Source organism: Saimiri boliviensis, chromosome 8 (genome assembly GCF_048565385.1).
Source record: "Saimiri boliviensis isolate mSaiBol1 chromosome 8, mSaiBol1.pri, whole genome shotgun sequence".
Classification (NCBI taxonomy): Eukaryota; Metazoa; Chordata; class Mammalia; order Primates; family Cebidae; genus Saimiri; species Saimiri boliviensis.
Window position 1 is genome coordinate 117,987,152 of NC_133456.1, and position 21,329 is coordinate 118,008,480.

The 21,329-nt window shown below is 41.3% G+C and overlaps 1 pseudogene; it reads left to right on the top strand.

Moving 5' to 3' along the window:
- Nucleotides 1-8,532: 8,532 nt before the first annotated feature.
- LOC101051234 (spermidine synthase pseudogene) lies at nt 8,533-9,801 on the top strand (annotated as a pseudogene).
- Nucleotides 9,802-21,329: the final 11,528 nt, after the last annotated feature.

Genomic DNA, 21,329 nt, shown 5'->3' on the forward strand with positions numbered 1-21,329 from the left:
GACCCCGCGTTCCGGTCGCTTGTTGAAAAGGCGCCGGGATCTCTCGTGCTGCGACTCACTGAGTGGGCTCGAACTGCGGCGCTGGCTCCTGGCGGATTTTTTGCCTAGGAATCTCCTGGCCTGACTCGTTATTTCAGATGAATGGGCAACTCTGCCGTCTCAGGGCTCTGCTCGCCAGCTAAGAGGGCTCCCAGACCAGTGGCTTTTGTAGGGAGAACCGCAGCAACAGGGCGTGGTCACAGCAGCCGCGCGGGCGGAATCAGCCCCGCGGGGGCCAAAACAGCCGCACCGGCTGGGACTGCGACGCTGGCGACCCCTCTGCCTGGGTATCTCCTGGTCTGTGGGCAATAAGAGGTCGTCTAGAAATGCGGCGTCCACTCACCCTCTGCACTTTCACTGGGAGCTGAAGTCCTGAGCTGTTCTTAGGCAGCCGTCTTCCCAGCATTCCCCATTTCGTACTTTTCTAAATATCATGAAAAGTATGTATTAAAGCTTAAGTTTCACACATGGATGTACAATTTTCTCACGCAATTTGTACACAATTTGTGTGGGAAAATTGTACATCCATGTGCAAAACTTAAAAAAAATTCTTAAAAATATATTTTAAAATATTCTTTTTTAATTGAGTTACCTTTGCATCTTGGTTGTAAATCAGTTGACTATATAAGTAAACACACAAATATCTAGACAACTTTCTTGCAATTGTTCTTTATATCTCTGCTTTTGCCAGTATCACAATTTATTTCCTACTGTGGCTTGGACAGTGAATCTTGAAATATAGTAATGTCTTGCAAGCCTATTCTTGTTTTCAAAATTCTTATCACTATTCCAATTCTTTTACTTTTTCCATATAACTTTTAAAATCAGCTTCTCAATAACTACCAAATGTCCTGCTGAGATTTTTATCATTATGGCTTTGAAACAATATGTCAATCTGGAAAGAATCCACTTTTTAACAATATAGAACCTTCCAATTCATAAACATAGCATATCTGCATGGATTCAGTTGATTATCAACATAGAACTTATGAATAGGCTTTAGGAAATTATTACCTAGGGTTCACTGTTTGGGGTACAATTATAAATGGCACTGTTTTAAGTTTAATTTTTAATTTCACCTGTTCATTGTACATAGAAAATATGTTTTTTTAATATTAGATTTGTATCCAAGAACCCAATAAATTTGCTTACTAATTCTACAAGTTCATTTGTAGATTGATTCATTTGTAGACAAATAGATTCCTCTCCAATCTATTTGTCATTAATATCTTTTCTTACCTTATTGCATAGCTACGACCTCAGGCATGATGTTTAATAGGAGTGATGGGAAGAGAGACTCAATGCTTATTGGTGATGTGTGTATGGTTTTCATTTTTATTCAACTCAAAATATTTTTTAATTTCCTTATGTAGTTCTCTTTTGCCCATGGGTTATTATAATTGTATGCTTTAAATATTTGTGGACTTCTCAGTTACTTTCTTTTTAATGTATTTTCATCAAAGAAAATAATTAGTATAGTCACAATCACGTTAAATGTATTACAACTTGTTTTCTGGCTCAGAATATGGCCTAACATGGTAAATGTTCTATGTGTCCTTGAAAATAATTTGCATTGGCTGTTGAAGGTTAAGCTTTTTACATGTGTCAGTTAGGTCAAGTTAGTTTATACTGTTGTTCATGTCTAAAAATTTCTGCTGGTTTTTCATCTGCTATTACTTTGATTCCTTAGACAGTAGTGTTGAAGACATTAATAAAATTACAAATTTGTCTATTCTACTTTCAGTTTCAAACTAATAGACAAAAACATGTCTGTTAGTTTTTGCTTGATGTATCTTAAAGGTCTGTTGTTATCTATGCACAAATACACATTTAGGATTTTTACTAAATTTTGGAGAATAAAACTCCAAACTCAGAGGTTGATTCTGGCACCTGTGGGTTAGCCTGGAACCTCAGCCTTCTCACCCGTAATGTGAAGCGGACGCTACGGAATTCTTGCATAGCTGGGATTGTGAAAGGAAACAGCCGATCACATGGGTGGCACAGGCTGAGTGCCCATGACGTGCTGATTTGACGTGTGGCTTTAGTCACCTCTCTTCCAAGCCCTCTCAGTGGAAAACCCTCTTCCACTGGCGTCGTTGGGGCTCCTTCCCCACTGTGTGTTCCTGATACCTAATCCAATTCCGAGTATGATATATATATATAGGTTATATATGTAAATATCACATATGATATATGCACATACCATATGTCATATACATATATTAGAGATGTATGTAAGAAAATATATATCCATACATATATTCTATACCTGTATATTATATATACAGATATCATATCATATTTATGTCATGTATGATATGATATAATTCATATATATTATATATGTATGTGATATGATGTATGTATAGAATAAATAATACATATAACATGTATATATTACATATATACATAATACATACTTATTATTTCCAAATATTAAACATACTATATGGACATATTGCATATATTACATATTATATACATATGTGATAGAATATATGAATATATTATACACATTATATTATGTATATTATATATGTATATATTACATATGTACAATATGTATTATGTGCTATTTTTTCTTATTGGAAACTGAATATCCAGTAATCAGGTCATGGAATCTGGTTAGTATTAGATTATTCTCAACAATTAAATAATCAGAACTGTCTTTTTAAGCTGTTTGAGCTCACAGAGCAAAACGATCATTTTTATAATTAAAATACTTTTATGAAAGCAACCGAAACCGTCTTTTTTTAACAATGTCTCAATACATTAGTAGGAGACAACATTTGCTGGACTACAACTGGTTGAAACCACATGTTCAGGAAGAGGTCTTAAGCATATTTGGCCTTCTTTTGATGTTTTACCTTGCACTCTTTCACTAGCAGTGGCAGGACTTTGATGCATTTATTATTTTTAGTCTGGTCTATTGATTTACTCTATAAACAAAACCTCCATGCATTGCCACATTTTTGTAAGATTCAAAGAATTGAAAGGAGAAAGGAAGCGAACTGATCTCATGTAAACATAATTAAACAGACACAGATTCTCTTCTGCAATGAAACTGCGCCAAGGCAATCTTACGCCACATTTTCACTTAAAAAGCAATATTTCCCTAAATATGTTTAATCTTCAATTAATCATTAAGAGAGACTTGCAGAGGTTCAATCACTCAGTCCTTTATTACCTACAAGACGCCTCATTTTGCATCATCCTGGGGATGACATCTCACAGATTATTAATTAATTTAAAACTTTGAAATTAAAGAAAATTTGTCAGCATCTTTGTCCATGTGGAAACTAAAGTGAGTACTCAGAATCTCAAAAAATATCACTTTTGCCTAAAACATGAGCACACACAGACACACACAGCAGTCAATGGGTCTTTACTCTTGTGTCTTTGTAGAATGAAATATCTTGTATTCTTCTGAAAATCTGTCCAGATGCTTTAGAAAACAATCTAAACAGTAATTTGGGAGAAGTCAATTCTCCTATCATTTTAAACTTTTGAAATTCTACATAATTACTGAACAATCTCATGGTGCTTGAAAAGAGTGACCTGGAAAAATTTTATTTTCTACTTTTGTGACATACTAGTTTCATAAAAAGCAAAGTATCAAGCACTTCCTTTAGGGTAATATATTTCATTTTATCCTTTTAAAATGTATTTGATACTATTTTGTTCACAAAGTGTTTTCTCTTACTCTCCACTAATCGTTTCCATATTGTTTGGTTACAATCTCGTCTTGCTTCAGTTGATTTGCTAGTTTGCCTCTGTCTCAACAATAATGACAATAAGTCACCACATTTTTTACTAAGGCTTAAAAGGAGCTTATTAACATACAGGAAAAAAACGCCGATCTTCGTAAATAGTAAATGAACTATTTTTATACATGGGTTTCTCTATCTATACACTTGTGAATCTGCATCATGCAAATGCATTTGTTTGTGATAAGCCAACCTTCCATGTTCTCCTTTTGCCAAACTCTTTTTCAAGTGTCTGCTAAAGTCAAGGTCATGATGAAGCAACATCCACACAGTCCCTGCATAGTGTTGGGAACAGGATCAGAGACTCTGAGATTAATTTTGACTTCCTCAGAGGCCAGGGCAATGAAGGAAGTTTCCAAAGAGGTGTGCCCAGACCTCAAAGGGCAGACAGACCCCTGCCCCCATCTGCATCCTTGAACCCACACAGCACCAGGCCAGAAGTCTTTCCTGAATTCAGGCAGGCGTAGCAACTGTTTCACAGGCTTTTTAAACTCAAGACTTTTAAAACCAAAAGTAGCATCTTGTGCCAAAGCCTAGGCGTATAAAGATAAAGTGAAACACTGTCACACAGCAATTAGCACTAAACGCCACATAGGTAAAGGGAAGCTGAAGCAGAAATGATGAGAAGAAGGGGCAGGAATGTAATCATCAACATCGTTATAAATCACAATAGTCGTGAATAATGACGGCAACACCCGGGCGCTGATGACGTGCCCGACCACCTTGGCGGTGGAAGAAGAGTGATGATACAGAGAGAAATCTTCAGAAGAAAGTTCTGCTTTCCAAAAGAAAAATGATTTCACAGACCCTTTTCACAGAGCTGCAGGAGAAGGCCGTTCCTCCCACCCAGTCCCCTCTGGCCACCTTGTCACCCAGGAGCTGAGCCACAACACCAGAGACACGTTTATGAAGGCCACATCTCAGAGTCATAGCCCCACCAAGACAGCAAGATTTAATTAAAGGATTATAAATCCTCTGCACCAACTCACACCTTAACGTCACGCTAACGGGATTTCAGTGTAATAATGTGGCTTACAGCGGAAAGATGTAAAAGCACAGACGTCTTTGTGGAGGGGCATGTAGGGAAGCCCAGCGCAAAGAAGAGAAACAAAGTCACGGGCACAGGCAGAATTCCAAGCCTCTGCCACCTGCAGCCAACAGTAAATGCAGTTTAACTCCTAACGTGCATTTTCACACTAATGGCCAATTCTTGTTTCATGATACGACGTTTGCCTTTGCAAAACCAAAAGTTAAAAAAAAAGTCAGGCTTGCCACAAAGCAAGAAAAAAGCCCATTCAGAAGAAGTAAAGCAAAGATGAGGACCAGACTCAGATATGGCACAGTTTTTTGAACTATGAATTAATTTAAAATAAATATGATTTTCTCTTCATGGGTTTTTTTTTTTTGCAGTTCAAATATGATATGACGAGGTAAAATCTTTTTCCTATTTTTTAATTTTTTTTTTATTTTTTGTTTGTTTGTTTTAGTGTTCTCAACCTCTCCACAACCCACCAGACAGACAGAGATTATAACCAAAATGACAGGTTCATTGGAATGGTTTTCACAGAGTTTTGAGCACTTATTACTATGCTTTCTTAAGTTAAACAATTTTAATAACACTTATGTTTAAAAGTTCTAGCCGGGCACGGTGGCTCAAGCCTGTAATCCCAGCACTTTGGGAGGCCGAGGCGGGTGGATCACGAGGTTGAGAGATCGAGACCATTCTGGTCAACATGGTGAAACCCCGTCTCTACTAAAAATACAAAAAACTAGCTGGGCGTGGTGGCGCGTGCCTGTAATCCCAGCTACTCAGGAGGCTGAGGCAGGAGAATTGCCTGAGCCCAGGAGGCAGAGGTTGCGGTGAGCCGAGATCGCGCCATTGCACTCCAGCCTGGGTAACAAGAGCGAAACTCCGTCTCAAAAAAAAAAAAAAAAAAAAAAAAAAGTTCTCTGTAAGAGTTATTTATAAGGCAGAGTGTGGTGTCTCACGCCTGTAATCCCAGCACTCTGGAAGGCTGAGGTGGGCAGATTATTTTGAGCTAAGGAGTTGCAAACCAGCCTGGGCAACATGGTGAGACCCCTGTCACTACAAAAAAAAAAAAAAAAAAAAAAAAAAACAATAAAACAAAACTAGCCAGGTGTGGTGTCTCGCGCCTGTGTTCCCAGCTATACAGAAGGCTGAGGTGGGAGGATCGCTTGAGCCTGGGAAACAGAGGTTGCGGTGAGCCAAGATCATGCCACTGCACTCCAGCCTGGGTGACAGAGCAAGACACTATCTAAAAAAAAAAAAAAAAAAAGTTATAGGAACATAGTCTTTATTACAGCAAATAGCTGATTATTTATTTAAATAGAGTTTTTAAAATGCAATTTACTTTCTTAAATTCTCTTTCTCCATAACTAGCAAAATATTGTAGGTGAGAGCAGGTGAGCCAAGCTTCAGGCCCCAGTTTTTCTAACACTTTGAAAGTCAAGGGATATACACGTATTGATAGTTCACAATCCAAGGAAGGGTGTAAAAACACCGTGGGTGGTTAGAGAGAGTTGGAGACGCCAGGGGAGCATTGCAGGCCAACGTTAGGGAGGTGTTCACAGAAAAAGTAGGTATTAAAATTTCTCACAGCTCCACCTGACCATGATATGATTTGTCTCTCAACGACCAACTTAGTAAAAGCAACAACAAAATCTCAGAGTCTCAGCACAAAAAGTAAAAAGGAACGTCAACAGGATGTTTATGTAGACTCTATGTATCTCTGTAGAGTTCAAATCCGTGTTTAGGTTTCTCCAAAATCTAGGATGGGGCCACAGTTCAATACCCCTTAGTGGTGATTGTCACTGTTGAAGTGACTGTGAGCTGCGATCTTTGCGGGAAGTTTATAAAGCCAATAGGAATATACTCTTCAGATCATCCCAATGCATCACAGCAGACGAGCTCTGGAGACCTAGAAAACAGGTCCCCACTGAGCACAGGCTGACTCCGCCAGCATGGTGTATCATCTTCAGCAGACTTTTCAGTGAAATAAGACCTTTTCTTTTCTTTTGGCTTTCTGTTTGCTTTGAGCCCAACTTGACATATTTCATTCCCAAATGTTTCACTTACATTTTTAGTGACACTTAAAATTTAGAATTGATTATTTCAATTCAAAAGTAGTAGAAGTTACATAATAATGTTAACATATTGTACTGTCTATGCAGTTCATTCTAGTTTCACAAATCAGTATTTGTCTTCTTTGGTATTTGCAGATATACATTTTGTTATAAATGCTAATTGGAAATGTCAGGATTTTTCAATCTAATTAGGATAATTGCCTCGACAAGAGGATCAGAAGTATTTATTTTTCATATAAATTCATTTTTAGGATTGCCAAATAGGCTATTATTGATTCTGTTTCCTAGGTTACCGTGAGCACAGTGGCTGTCAGGCCTTTGAATCTCTTGACATGGGAAGCATCTGTGAAAACAAAACCCTGAGAAAAATGTCAGGAACTTGTCAAAGAATTTTTTTTTCTTTTTTTGTATCATTGGTTCAAAATTTTTTTTTTTGTAAACTTGAACTTAAGGTTTTCCCACTGTCACTGTAAATTCAGTCATGCTTGAGTTAATTTCTGTTCAAATTGTTCTCTGCTAGATCTTAAGTTTGACTATCAGAAAGATATAGTCAGCACCACTGACCTCCAAGGAGCAGGAAGGGGTAGAAAGGACGGACAGACATCACATGCGTGTTTTATTTGGGGTTGATGCAAAAAAAATCAGGTGGATAGTACTAAAGATAAGCAGTCTTTGGAGAACTATGTTGCAAAATTGCCAATGATGTATCAGAAATTCACTAGGAAATATTTCTGCAAAAATGATGCATTCTCACATTCAAAGCTAGAGTGGCGTTGTCTGATGTGACTATTTGCTCCGTCCCTGTGAGAGGATTCTACACCTGCCACTGTCCTGGGATGTGAAGCTGCCCCTGCGGGGTGGAAGGAGTCTGCCTCTTCCGTCATCAGCCTGGTGAGTGACTGATTTGAGTCACTGTGACATTCACCACATCAGAGCAGAAGCTTTACATAGAGATATCTGCTTTGCCTTGACCTTTTGCCTTTGCCTTTTGCCCTGAGAGCAGTGTGTTCTGGAGAAAGGGTGCTCCCAGTAGGCTCTAGAAAGAGACAGTCCCCAGGCCAGAATGGCCACCTGAAGCTGAGCTGCAGGGCCACTGACCTGCAGCCACAGGTGATGTGAGTCAGACGTGTGTGTCACCTGTGGTCAGCCACGAAGAATTGGGGTTTGTTTTTGATCTTGGACAAGCTGACCGATCCTGTCCAAAAACCTTCAGAAGTGCCTGCTTCTCTTTTCTGCGGTCCCACCTGCAGGTACAGACCCCGTCACAACTTTTTCCAAAGGGCTTGCTTTCTGATGACTTTAGAAGATCCTCCACTTTGAATCCTTCCCATGATCACACCGCAGCTCTAATCCCATGCTCCCAGGCAAAGTTCTCTGCCCGTTTATGATTTAAAAAGATAACTTGGTCAAGATTCCAGGGCCAGGGTTGGAGTCTGATTCTCTGTTCTGCCTTAGGACCGTTTCACCAGCATCCAGGTCTTTGTCCCCAGATTGTGTGAAGTTAAACAGGATCCTCTGCTTACTTCTCTGTGTGAATTTTCCCAGGTCTTACTCATTGCCGTTCCTCCAACTCTTATTTAGTGGTTCTCACCTTTAATACCATAATTAGAAAAATGCGGGTCCCGTTGTGCTGCGGCTCCGCGCGGCCTGCAGTCCCGGGCCCGCGCCCCGCGCCGCCCGCCCGCCCGCCATGGAGTCCGGCCCCGACGGCCCAGCCGCCTCCGGCCCCGCCGCCATCCGCGAGGGCTGGTTCCCCGAGACCTGCAGCCTGTGGCCCCGCCAGGCCCTGTCGCTGCAGGTGGAGCAGCTGCTCCACCACCGGCGCTCGCGCTACCAGGACATCCTCGTCTTTCGCAGTAAGACCTATGGCAACGTGCTGGTGTTGGACGGTGTCATCCAATGCACAGAGAGGGATGAGTTCTCCTACCAGGAGATGATCGCCAACCTGCCTCTCTGCAGCCACCCCAATCCACGAAAGGTGCTGATCATTGGGGGCGGAGACGGAGGTGTCCTGCGCGAGGTGGTGAAGCACCCCTCCGTGGAGTCCGTGGTCCAGTGTGAGATCGACGAGGATGTCATCCAAGTCTCCAAGAAGTTCCTGCCGGGGATGGCTGTTGGCTATTCTAGCTCGAAGCTGACCCTACATGTGGGTGATGGTTTTGAGTTCATGAAACAGAATCAGGATGCCTTTGATGTGATCATCACTGACTCCTCAGACCCCATGGGCCCCGCCGAAAGTCTCTTCAAAGAGTCCTATTACCAGCTCATGAAGACGGCCCTCAAGGAAGATGGTGTCCTCTGCTGCCAGGGTGAGTGCCAGTGGCTGCACCTGGATCTCATCAAGGAGATGCGGCAGTTCTGCCAGTCACTGTTCCCCGTGGTGGCCTACGCCTACTGCACCATCCCCACCTACCCCAGTGGCCAGATCGGCTTCATGCTGTGCAGCAAGAACCCGAGCACCAACTTCCAGGAGCCAGTGCAGCCGTTGACGCAGCACCAGGTGGCGCAGATGCAGCTCAAGTACTGCAACTCCGACGTGCACCGCGCCGCCTTCGTGCTGCCCGAGTTTGCCCGCAAGGCCCTGAATGATGTGAGCTGAGCCCAGGCGCCACCACTGATGCCACCCAGGACTTCGGACCAGGGAGCCTGCAGGGTGCCTGGGCCCCTGCAGCCCTGGGCCAGCCCTCCTGCGGCTCTCGCCCACCAACCAAGTGTTACAAGCCCCAGAATGCTGCCCGGCCTGCCCTGCTGGGCGGACTGTCTGTGTGTCTCTCGGCGCTCCACCTCCAAGCCTATACCAGCTGTGTACAGCGCCATCTCTCTGCCTTCTGTTGCCCCTCACTCACCAAACACGTGTATTTATAACAAAAAAAGAAAAAGAAAAAAGAAAAGAAAAATGCAAAACTAAATGACAGAATTCCATTTTCTATTATTTTAATTGTATTAGACTGTTTTTCAAGAAGAGGGGTACATTGCTTAGTCATGAGGATTTTATTCTTTGTCCTTTTCAAGTGCAGAGCATCTATTTGATGTCTCGTTGTTCCTGGATTAATCAGTCGATTAGAAGTTTGAGTTAAATAAAGTGCAAAGAGTAAATTAAGACATTGGCTGAGGCAGACCTCTCTGATTATTTTATTGGCCACTTTTGCTACCTTGATGGGAAGAGAACCATCAGCAGATTGTTCTTCAAAGCTGTAAGATTTAACTGAAGGAAAGAGGGCAGGAGACGGAAGGCTGCCCAGGGGCCTGTATCATCTCCAAGAAGCAAAAACCATTGACTTTATAAAAGAAAGGAAGAGAAAGCAAAACAAAAACAGTAACTTTGGGCTAGAAGGTTGCGTTGGAACCGGCTTCACTAGTTTGCCAAAGACCTGCCACAGGTTTGTGACTGCAACATATTCGGGAATGTCTGGCCCTGGCTCCATTCAACTGTCCTTAACACGATTCGACAACAGGTCTACATATTTATTAAACGACGTGTCTTTTTTTTTTTAATTTATTTATATTTTTTATTGCATTTTAGGTTTGGGGGTACATGTGAAGAACATGCAAGATTGTTGCATAGGTACACACATGGCAGTGTGTAAATGACTTGTCTTAACAGGAAGTGAAGTGCTCGCTTCCCAGGCTTGGCTTTTGCTTGCAGACAGTTATATACAAATTGTGATCGAGCTCGTACCCATGACCACTTTCCACTAATCGCTTGTCACTTAAGGAATGCTAAATGTTGTAGATTTGGGTGCTTATCACAATTTGTGTTGTTTCCATCATCGTACTTGCAGTTTCTTTATATAGCACAATGTTTTGCAACAGACAGTATGGAGTAACTCCGTGAAGCAGTATCTTTTCCCTGAAGAGCTAATAGACTGAACATTTAACTAGCAAAATGAATTTAAGGAGAAATTAATATTCCTCTTTCTTTAAAATAGACTTTTTTTCTGATGTTTTGAGACAATGCCAATGAATATGTAAGGTGTACTCATACCAAGTACCGTTTCACACTAATTATATTTGCATAAAAATGTGGGTTACCTTTAAAAACAAAGAAACAAATCATCCTGGAAATAATACACAGTTAGCAGTGCTCTGGGCAGAAATGTTGGCACATCCAAGCATGAGAATACAATCTGTCTTTCCTGCGATTCTGCAGAGCAGCAGATCAGCCTCTGACAGTGTTAAAAGACCTTTGCTGGAGAACGTTCTTCCACCTTCGTCTTTAAAGAGTTTCTTGGCAGGTTTGAGTTTCTGGCTGAGCGGTTCTGCTGCGTGGTTCCCAGTCAGTATTTGTTATCGAGTTCTGCTGTCTCACACATCAGAACCGGGAGATTTTATCAGTCTCATATTTGTCACTTCATGTTTTAGAAGTTCAGAAATGTTAGCAGGTCAATAAATCTTTTCTAAAAGGAAAGGAATATTAGGGTTTTTTTTTTTTTTCTTTTCTTTTCTTTTCTTTTTTTTTTTTTTTTTTTTGTCTAGACTGATAAGAGAAACTACTTCTAAGCTTTTTTTGTTGTTGTTGAAAAAGGAGTTGAAAATCAATTTCACATGTCATTACCTGAAATACCATTCAGAGTTACATGATAACATAGAGTCTAGTAAAAGATAGTGCATATGTAAATAACGTGAGGATATCTGGGTTTGAGAAGTATCTGCTTTGAATTTCCTCCGAATTTCTGGCATTGTGCACTGCATAGCGCTTAAGGCACACTTCTGTATTTCATCTGAGCAGCATTCAAAGTTCCTGCCTTTCCTAGGCTCTCGCATTGCCGAGAAATAAAATCCCATTCCACGTTTACCGCATCCATCATTCCATCGAGTAAAACAAATACCATGGCCTTTGTAACAACTTAAAGCACAGACATTTATGAACGCTGGGTCATTTCTACACCCCCTGATCAGTGCCCTGGCCCTCAGAGACTCAGCTATAATGTGTACTTTGTCCAGCTCCTGGTACCAGTGCCATAGACGAGACATCCATCATATTTTAGCACTCCCAAGAATAAAAATGCGAAAACGAGAACAAAAAGGGATACAGCTTAAATTATTTAAAATAAAGGATATTTTAGAGCTTTAAGACTCATCTTCTTGGAATTGTGTTTAGTGTATTAAAAGCAGTAAACATTCAAGGGTTACTGCAAACTACAGTAATCAATACAGTGTGACCTTAGTGAAAGAAAGATCAAAAGGTTCAGGGGAACAGAACACAGAGCCGGGAACAGACCCACCCAGATGTAGGCAATGGATCTTTGACAACTCAATGGAGACAAGATCATCTGTCAAGAAATGGTGCTGGAACAACCAGACATTCACAGCAAAAAAAATGTGTGTTGTGGCAGGAGGATCTAGGCACAGACCTTACACCACCACAAAACTTAACTCAAAATGAATCCTGGACATAGCAAAACACAAACTGTAAACTGAAAGATAACAGAGGCGAAATCTCAGTGACCTTGGGCACAACCACCATGTTTTAGAGACAACACCAAAGGCAGGTCTGTGAAAGGACTGCTTAGCTGAACTTCAAACAAGTTAACAACTTCTGCTCTGTGAAAAACACTCTCAGGACAAGCCACTCCCTGGAAGAATAAATTCGCAAAACACACATCTGATAAAGGACTGTCATCCAAAATGTATACAGAGAACTCCTAAAACTCAACAATAAAACAAATAGCCAGATTAAAACATGGGCCAGGGACTAGAACAGACACCTCATCAAAGAATATCCATGGCTGGCAAATTAGCACATGAGAAGATGCTGCACGTCATATGTCACCAGGGAAATGGACGTCAAAAACAATGAGACACCACTGCACATTCAGCGGAATGCCCGAACCCCTCTGACAGCACCGACAAGCTGGAGAAGATGCGGAGCAACCGGGACTCTCATCTTACTGGTGGAAATGCGAAACGGCACAGCCGCTGTGGAAGACAGCTTGCAACTTCCTACCTGGTTTAACACACACTTACCACACTATCCAGTAATTACACTCCTTGGTATTTATCAGTGTTAAAATATGTCCAGATAGAAACCTATCCACAGATGTTTATAGCAGCTTCATTCATAACTTCCAAAACTTGGGAGCAATCAAGATGTCCTTCAGTGACATGGACAAACAAACTGCAGTGCATCCGGGCAATGGAATATTATACAGTGCTGAAAAAAAGAGGTGACCTACCATCATGCAAAAACATGGAGTAACATTCTATGCATATTGCTATGTTATAGCTGAAAGGTCATATTGCTAGGTCAGTCTGAAAAGGTTATATATGGTGTCATTTGATCCTGCAGCAGTTTGGAAAAGGTGAAACTATAGTATATAACCTTTTTGGTAAAAAGATCAATGGTCACCCTGGGTTGGGGGAAGCCAGTGATGAGCAGGAGGAGCACAGGGGATCTGGGGGGATTTGGGGGCAGTGAAACCATTCTCTATGATGCTGCAATGGTGGGTCTGCATCACTGTACATCTGTCAAACCCACAAAGTGTACAGCACCCAGAGCCAGCCCTCATGTGCCCTGTGGACTCTGTGTGACCGTGATGTGTCCCTGGGGGTTGATCCATCATAACAAATGCACCCTCTTGGGGAGGTGCTGATGGTGGGGAGAATGTCCATGTGTGGGAGCTGGGGCATATGAGAACGCTCTGTACCTTTTTCTCAATTTTACTGTGAATTGAAAACTGTTCTAAAAGTTAAACTTTTTTTTTAAAAAAAAAAAGGTAACATACGTAGCTATGATAGCTGAACTCCATCTTGGGCAGTAGAGCAAGACCTCATCCCTAAACAAACAAAAAACAAGTAGAAAACATCAAGTTTCTTTTTTTATCCCTTTCAGTTGTTCCTTTCTTCATCATCTTGACTGGGCAGGAGGCCTCTAGGCAGGCTGGGGCACAGGTTCTCTGGAACAGACGCCAGCAACACCTGCCACTGAGAACCAGTGTTCTCACTCCCCTGGGAGGTGGCTGAGAGGGTGAATTCCATTTTAGAACTGCATGGCACCTGGTTAATAATGGAACAAAAGCTGGAGAAACAACTTGAGCTACCAGAACGTGCCATAAACGACATGACTTCCCAGTTCTAAATTACCGGCTGAACTGCGTCAGGCCTCTCACGGGAGAACTCAGAAACCCTGTCCTCTCCTCATTGTCTTCAAGCATGTTTGCCTGAGGTGAGATGCAGACAGAAGCTACACGTGGGTGCAGGTGCTGGGAGTCACTTGCAAGTCCTCTTTCAATCAGCTAGAACACCACCATGACGCGCTACAGGAATTATCACCCAGGATACAGTACGTGTTGGCATATCCCCAAACAGCAGGAGGATGAATTTTTCCAACTTTATGACTGTATTTTAGCAATGCCTTTGAGGGAAGAATGATGAGTGAAGATTTAGGTGTGTGGGCACAGACTCTTCACAACTGAGAATCAAAAAAGAAGTTTTTTAACCTGAGAAATTGTGACTATGATAAAAGCCAGAGTTTGTAAAACTATTTAAAAATAAAAAGGATTAAAAAATGGATAGCTGGGGATTGTAGATGATTTAGATATTTATTGTCATTCCTTTATATTTAATATATTTTGTTTTATTATTTTGGGCATTTCCCCCAGCAACTATGCTTTTAATAATCAAAAAAATTATATATATTATTTATTATATAATATATAAACATGTATTATATAGTTATAATTATTGTTGTTATATATAATTATATATAAATATAATTATTGTTATATATAATTATATAATGTTTATATAATTTATATTATATATAACTATATATAATATATTATAAATTATATATTACATAATATAAAAATACAATACAATTATATAATATAATTATACAATTATATAATATATATCATATTTAATATATCATATATACTGTATCACATGTCATAACACATATTGTAATAATATAATGTAATAATTATATATGTAATTATTTTCCTGGTTATTAAAAGCATAGTTATTGTGGGAAATGCCCAAAATAATAAAATAAATATATTAAATATAAAAGGATGATAATAAATACCGAAATCATCTACAATCTCTATCTATCCATCTTTTAATCCTTTTAATATTTATTAATTATATAATAATATAACAATTACATATATAATTATTTTCCCTATTATTCCCTTATTCCCTGTATATATATATACATACACACACACACTTTTTTTACATATAAAACGTTGTTCTCTAATGTTCTTATATCAAATCTTTGAATATAAAATGCTGTTTTATTTCTGTAAAATGTGCATATACATTCATTGTATAAACAACGTATAGTTATAAACATGTAAGAATAATTATGTTGATGGAAACACATTTATATATAAACATTGAAACTGTGGCTGTAGGATAAGCCTCCAATGCTAAAAGAGCATATTATTTCTCTCTGAATATAATCTTCCTAAGATGTACAAAATTCCTAAGATGTACAAAATAATTTAGATTATTTAAATTTTCATGTTATATTAATATAGTCAGAGTATTCTTTTTTAAAGGATTCAGTATAAGTGAGTTTCTTTAGGTTTTACATTAAGTTTTTTCCTCAGAACACTTTGTGTTTATAAAACATACGTGTTTTATAATTTTGGGACTCTGAGTATAAAATGGTAAAGTGGGATTATAAACTTACGTATGTTAATTACATGCCAGCATTTATTATTGGGATCTGACTTCTTTATTACTACAGGATAAGCCTCTATAACTTAGAGATATTTATTGGAAATGTCATAATTGGATGAAATCAAAATGACTTTATTCTACTTGTGGTATTCAGTAGAAAAAGGAGATATTAGATCAAATAATGCATGACTTTTGGAACATAAGATTTATAAAAACTAATTGATCCGGAAGTCAGGAAGACCACAGGGCAGGGAAGCCCTGGTCCAGGCCGCTTTGTGAGTGAAGCTGGAAACCCCCACACACCAGTGTGGCCTGCTTTGGAAAAGCCTCCAGGAAACCTCCCAGGAAGCGTCTTTCACACAGGGACTCAGAGAGTTTGGTGAGGATGGGGAGATGCCAGCATAATTCATCGGGAAATAATTGACCCACCATAAAATGGTAATCCATACTCTTTTCATTCCAAATAATTGCCTCTTTATTTTTCAATGTGTAGATGGGAGAAACGGCTGGCTGGCCACCAGCATTCTATCATTCTTTTCCATCCAGACAAGTCTTGCTGGGCTGAGGTTGCCCTGGGGTGGCGTGGCCCCCACCCCTCCTGGCTGGGACCCCTCAGCAGTGCTCAAAGGGCTGAGAAACTTTTCGAGGCCTGGCTGGTTGGGTCCCTCAGTGCTGTCTCTTCCTCCCCTGCCGACTGCATGTGGTTGACCAGATGAGCCTCCACCCTGCAGTAAAGTCACAGAACTGACCTCAGCCTGGGCTTCCCAGTCGTTCCATGGAGCGCACGCCCCTTGCCCAAAACCAGCAGTAGGACTGTACTAACCAGTATTAAGGACTTTAATATGACAAAGCAAGTTAATTAATGTGTATAAAACTGGACCAGGAAGTAGAGCGCTACTGTAAGACAACCCAGGATATGTGACATTGGTTAGTGCTGGGGCCCTGCGCTTTTCAGAAGCTGGTAGATTAAGATCTGCCTGACACAATGGCAAGCAAGTTCAGTGAAGCAGCTCGGCTGGGAGAGGGTGGAAGGCAACCTGGAGGCTTGCTAGGCCTGGAACTCGCAGGAAGGAGGCTGCAGAAGCACTCTTGATCGGGCTGCTGCTGGGACCAGAGGCGTTCAGCATGCTGCTGGAGAACAGAGGTGCCTGCGGACATCCGTCAGCTACTGACCGGCAAAATCAAGGAAACAGGCAAACCAAATCTGGGGTTTTTTCAGGGTTAGGAAACATGGTTGCTTTGAGACCCCAAGCAGCAAAAAATGAAATTAAGAAAGGTTTTAAGTGAATGGTTTGGGTGAAGCCAGGCACCTGAGATCAGACGAAAATAGGGGCTTCCATACCTGCAAGACGTCCCTTCCCAGGCTCCTTTCAGTTAGGTGTGCCAGTGTGATTCCGTTCTTGTTAAAAGTGGTATGCAGAAGGAGGCCAGCCTGGGTCCTGAAAACCCCCCGTGTGGCTGTGTGTGCCTTGATCCTCCCTTCTGCTGTCACAGGGTCAACACCAGGGCCTCTCTCAACCCACATCCCTGAGTGTCTGTGGGGAGCAGAGCCCCGCCCCACACTCCTCCCCAGCAACAGACGTTCTTGAACTTAAAATTAACTATGACGATGTTAAGCCACTCATTCCTCAAGCGAACAGTAATATTATTAATGTAGAAATTTGTAAAGGACTGTTAAGTAGCATGAATTGTTTTACAAATATTTTAAATTATAAAAATAGGTCATAATACATAACATATAGTTAAACTGTATGTTGTTTAAATATACATATGGCTAGAAGGTTGCCTAAGGCCGTATGCTAGTGTGGCAATAACATTTATTTGTGATCACTGGGATGAATGATTTTAATTTTCTTCTTTTTTTCTGTGTTTTCTAAACCGTCAATAATAAAGGCATGTTTCAGAATAATTACCACAATCGTAGTTTGTAATAAAGAAATGATATATATTTATATCATTTATATTCAGAAATATAAATACAAATGTAATTATATTTATATATATTATATATATGTATATTTATATATATATATAATATATAAGTCAGACCAGGTGTGATTTATATATTTTTTATATAATATATATGATATATTATATATAATATATAAAAATAAATATATATAAATATAATTACAAATATATTAAGTAAATAGAAACATAAATATAAAGAATATATATCTATATTTAAGTTCAGAAAATGATATATTACACTGGCGTAATCTGGCCTGTAATACTGGTGTTTTACAAGAAGCGTGGACTCTGTGGCCTCGGCACCTCTGTGGCAAAGCTCAAGCCGTGTGGGAATGCGGGGCGGGAGCCCTGTGGCCTCAGCTCCAGGGGACGCTCAGGAAGTGGCTGTGGCTGACCTCAGTCTCTGCTTCCCCGAGAGTACGGGGGCTTTGGGGACGTCATCCTGCTCCAAGTGTCACACGGCAGCACGGTCTGCTGCCTCCTTGGCCCAGATGGCATCGGAGCACCACAGTTTGCTGTTTGTTCAAGCAAGCCAGAAGCCCGGCTGAGCATGTGAAGAAGCTGCACGTGGAAAACAGACACAGAAACACCATCCTGGAGAGGAAATCCGTGCTCTGTGACTGTGGAGACCAGCTGCGATGCCATTCCCACATTCAGCATGCGGCCCGGTGCGTGTCCTGGACGCAACTCCGGGTTCCCAGCTGCTCTGGAATGCCCCCCGGCCCACGGTCTGCAGGGCGCAGGTGTCTGGTGGCTGCCTTGGTGATACACATGCACTTTCTTCCCACTGTGCCCCCCAAATGTGCTGCCCTCTCAGTCAGTGGCTAAACGATTCGTTTTATTTTTCAGTCCAGAGACTTTTAAAAGTTCTAGCTACAGCTCGTTTGAGTGTTGACGTGTATGAATCCAAACATCAAGGCACATGGTGGGTAAAATTAGCAGAAAAGTGAATGACAGTCTGAGGCAGATTAACCGAGGTGCTCGGTGCTCAGGAAGTGACTGTGGCCGACCTCAGTCTCTTTGACTCTAAAACAGGAGAACCCACCGCTGCTGGCCCTAGACTCTAATCCGAGACACCCTCATCTCCCACCTGCAATACGGCACCTGACCCTGACCCTGACCCCACCCAGGTCCGTGCTCTGTGCAGCATCTAGGGTGAGCTTTCTGGAGAGGTGCCAATGCCACTCTCTCGCTCCAGACTTCTCAGTGGCTTCAAGGCCCAGAATAAGACAAACAACCTTTCTCAGTCTCCGTGGCCTGGCTGCCACACCTCCATTTCCTTTGCTTCCCTCCCTCACTCCTTTGTTCTAACCCAACACTGGCCTCTTTTCTCTGCCTCGGTTAATGTGCCTCACAGACTGTCATTCATGTTTCTCCTAATTTTAGCACCTGCCTCTGGAACACCCATGGCGTTTGCCCACGTGCTTCTTTAGGGCTGTGATTAATCCACCATACAGAGGAGAAAGCCGAGCATTTACACAGCATGATGGAAGCCCGTCACCTGCTCTCCAAGGTGGCCTGGGCTGTGCTGATTTCCCACGATGGCACTGGGCCGGCCCTCCGTGACACGCCCTGTGCACATACTCCCCCGCCTAACGGGACCATTCCCAGCTACGCAACTGAAATACAACTCCTGGGAGAGCAGGCACGTTTTCCTTCTTTTCTTTTGTAACGACTGTATTCCCAGCACCTAAAGCAAAGTCTGGTAAATAATGTTAATCATTCTTTGTCAAAGAATTACGGAAAGAATATGAAAAACTTCCAATGATTTAGATACGCCAGTGAATTTTTTATAAAGCATTTAATACATTTAACTGGCCAACAAAATGATAAGTGACCTTCCTGAACTACAATAGCAGATGTAAGATTTACATCGTTTCCGTTAAAGACGTCTAGACTTTGAGGTGTCTGGGAGGCTCAAAGCTGCCTCTCAGAGTTATTCAGCAAACTTCGACATCACGGCTGGCACTACGGGCCTCCTGCTCCCTTTCCGATCGTATATATTTTCTTGCTTTACTAAAGAATGTCAGCTCTCTGTCTCAAGTAATTAAAAGGCAGTATATTAATGCGTAACGTAGAAAGGCTCGGGCTGCTATTAGAGCGTGGGAAATAAAATGAAGAATTCAGTATTAAAAAGGGAAGTGAAGGGGAATTCTCATCACAAAAAGGAAATCCACAGGCAAGGTTTTGATGTGCATTTTCCTGATGAGGATTTAGGGGGTGCCACAAATAACCAGGGTTTCAAGTGACTCATGCTGCTGTGCAAAGCCCTGCAGGCTGGACGGCTTAAATAACAGACCTTTATTCTCAAAACCCTGAAGGCTGGGCATCCCAGGCCCAGGTGCCTGCTGATTCAGTTTCCAGCGAGTGCTCCCTTCGCAATGGCAGACTGCAGCCCTCTCACAGAATCCTCACTGGGCCTTTCCTCCACGTGTGCAGGAAGAGAGTGAGCTCTGGCCTCTTCCTCCTGTTGTAAGGACACTAACCCATCCAGTCAGCATGCCACCCTTATGACCCCACCTCCTTGGAGACATGGTCTCTAAATGCTGGAGCAGTGCGGGTCAGGGCCTCAGCGCATGGGTGTTAGAGGACCACACCTCCCTTCATATTAGATTTGCCATCTCAACAAAACTCTGAAACTTGTCTCAAAAGAAACAAATAGAAGAGAATCTAAAGCCTTGGCCAGAACCTGTAGGAAAGGGCTTTAAGGTTTTTTGTTTTTTTGTTTTTTGTTTTTCAGTTCAGATAGTGATAGCATCCCCCTGCCCTCACATCTAGAACGTGTGTGTTCCTCAGAAACAGCCAGCATAGTTTAATTGTGGACCTTTAAAAAAAAAAAAAAAAAAAGATTGACACAAAAAAGATTACCAAGGTCTCAGCTGCCCTTTCACTGTGACCAATAGTCTAAAGAGTCTAAAGTATTTCTTTCTTTTATTTTACTTTTAATTTTATTTTCTCCTGATGGCACTTTTTGCTATCTTCATATATATATATACATATATATACATATATACGTGTGTGTGTGTATAAATACATAATAAAGTTATATATATTATATATATATTTTCAATCATATATAACATATATATTTACTTGCTTTAATTAACAATGTTAGCTCTCTGTCTGAAGTAATTAAAAGGCAGTATATTAATGCATAATATAGAGTGGCTCAGGCTGCTATCAGAAAGTGGGAAATAAAATAAAGATTCAATATTAAAAATTGAAGTGAAGGTTAATTCTGCTCAAACGCATTAGAAAAAGGAAATTATATAATAATAATATGTAAACAAAAGTGTCTGGCACAAATATGCTAATAGCATCAACATTTATATTTGTGAAAATTTTAAAACAAATAGGCTGCCATACGGTTTTAATTAAGTAAAGGCTCCTGCAGCTACATTGACGGAATGCAATGTAACCACCAAGAAAGATGTCAATAGAAAGAGCTACAACATGAAACATACTTATTATCTGATGCTAACTGACTCTGTGGTACTTTGAAAACTGTCTGTGCCTGTGTTCCCAGGGAGTTAACGAAGAGGCCAACAGAAAGATCCCGGGGCAGAGGGGGAGAAAGGACCCACGGGGCGGGGTGTCCCGGGGCAGAGGGGGAGAAACGACCCACGGGGCGGGGTGTCCCGGGGCAGAAGGGGAGAAATGACCCACGGGGCGGGGTGTCCTGGGAACCTGGAGCACCAGGGGCTCCGAGGGACAAGCAGACACCAGGTAGACAGCAGGGAGTTTCACGCATCCCGTGGGAAACTGGGAAATCCTTGATTTGGAGCCTCTGGGCCTTGCCCTGCTCTGGAAGCAGCA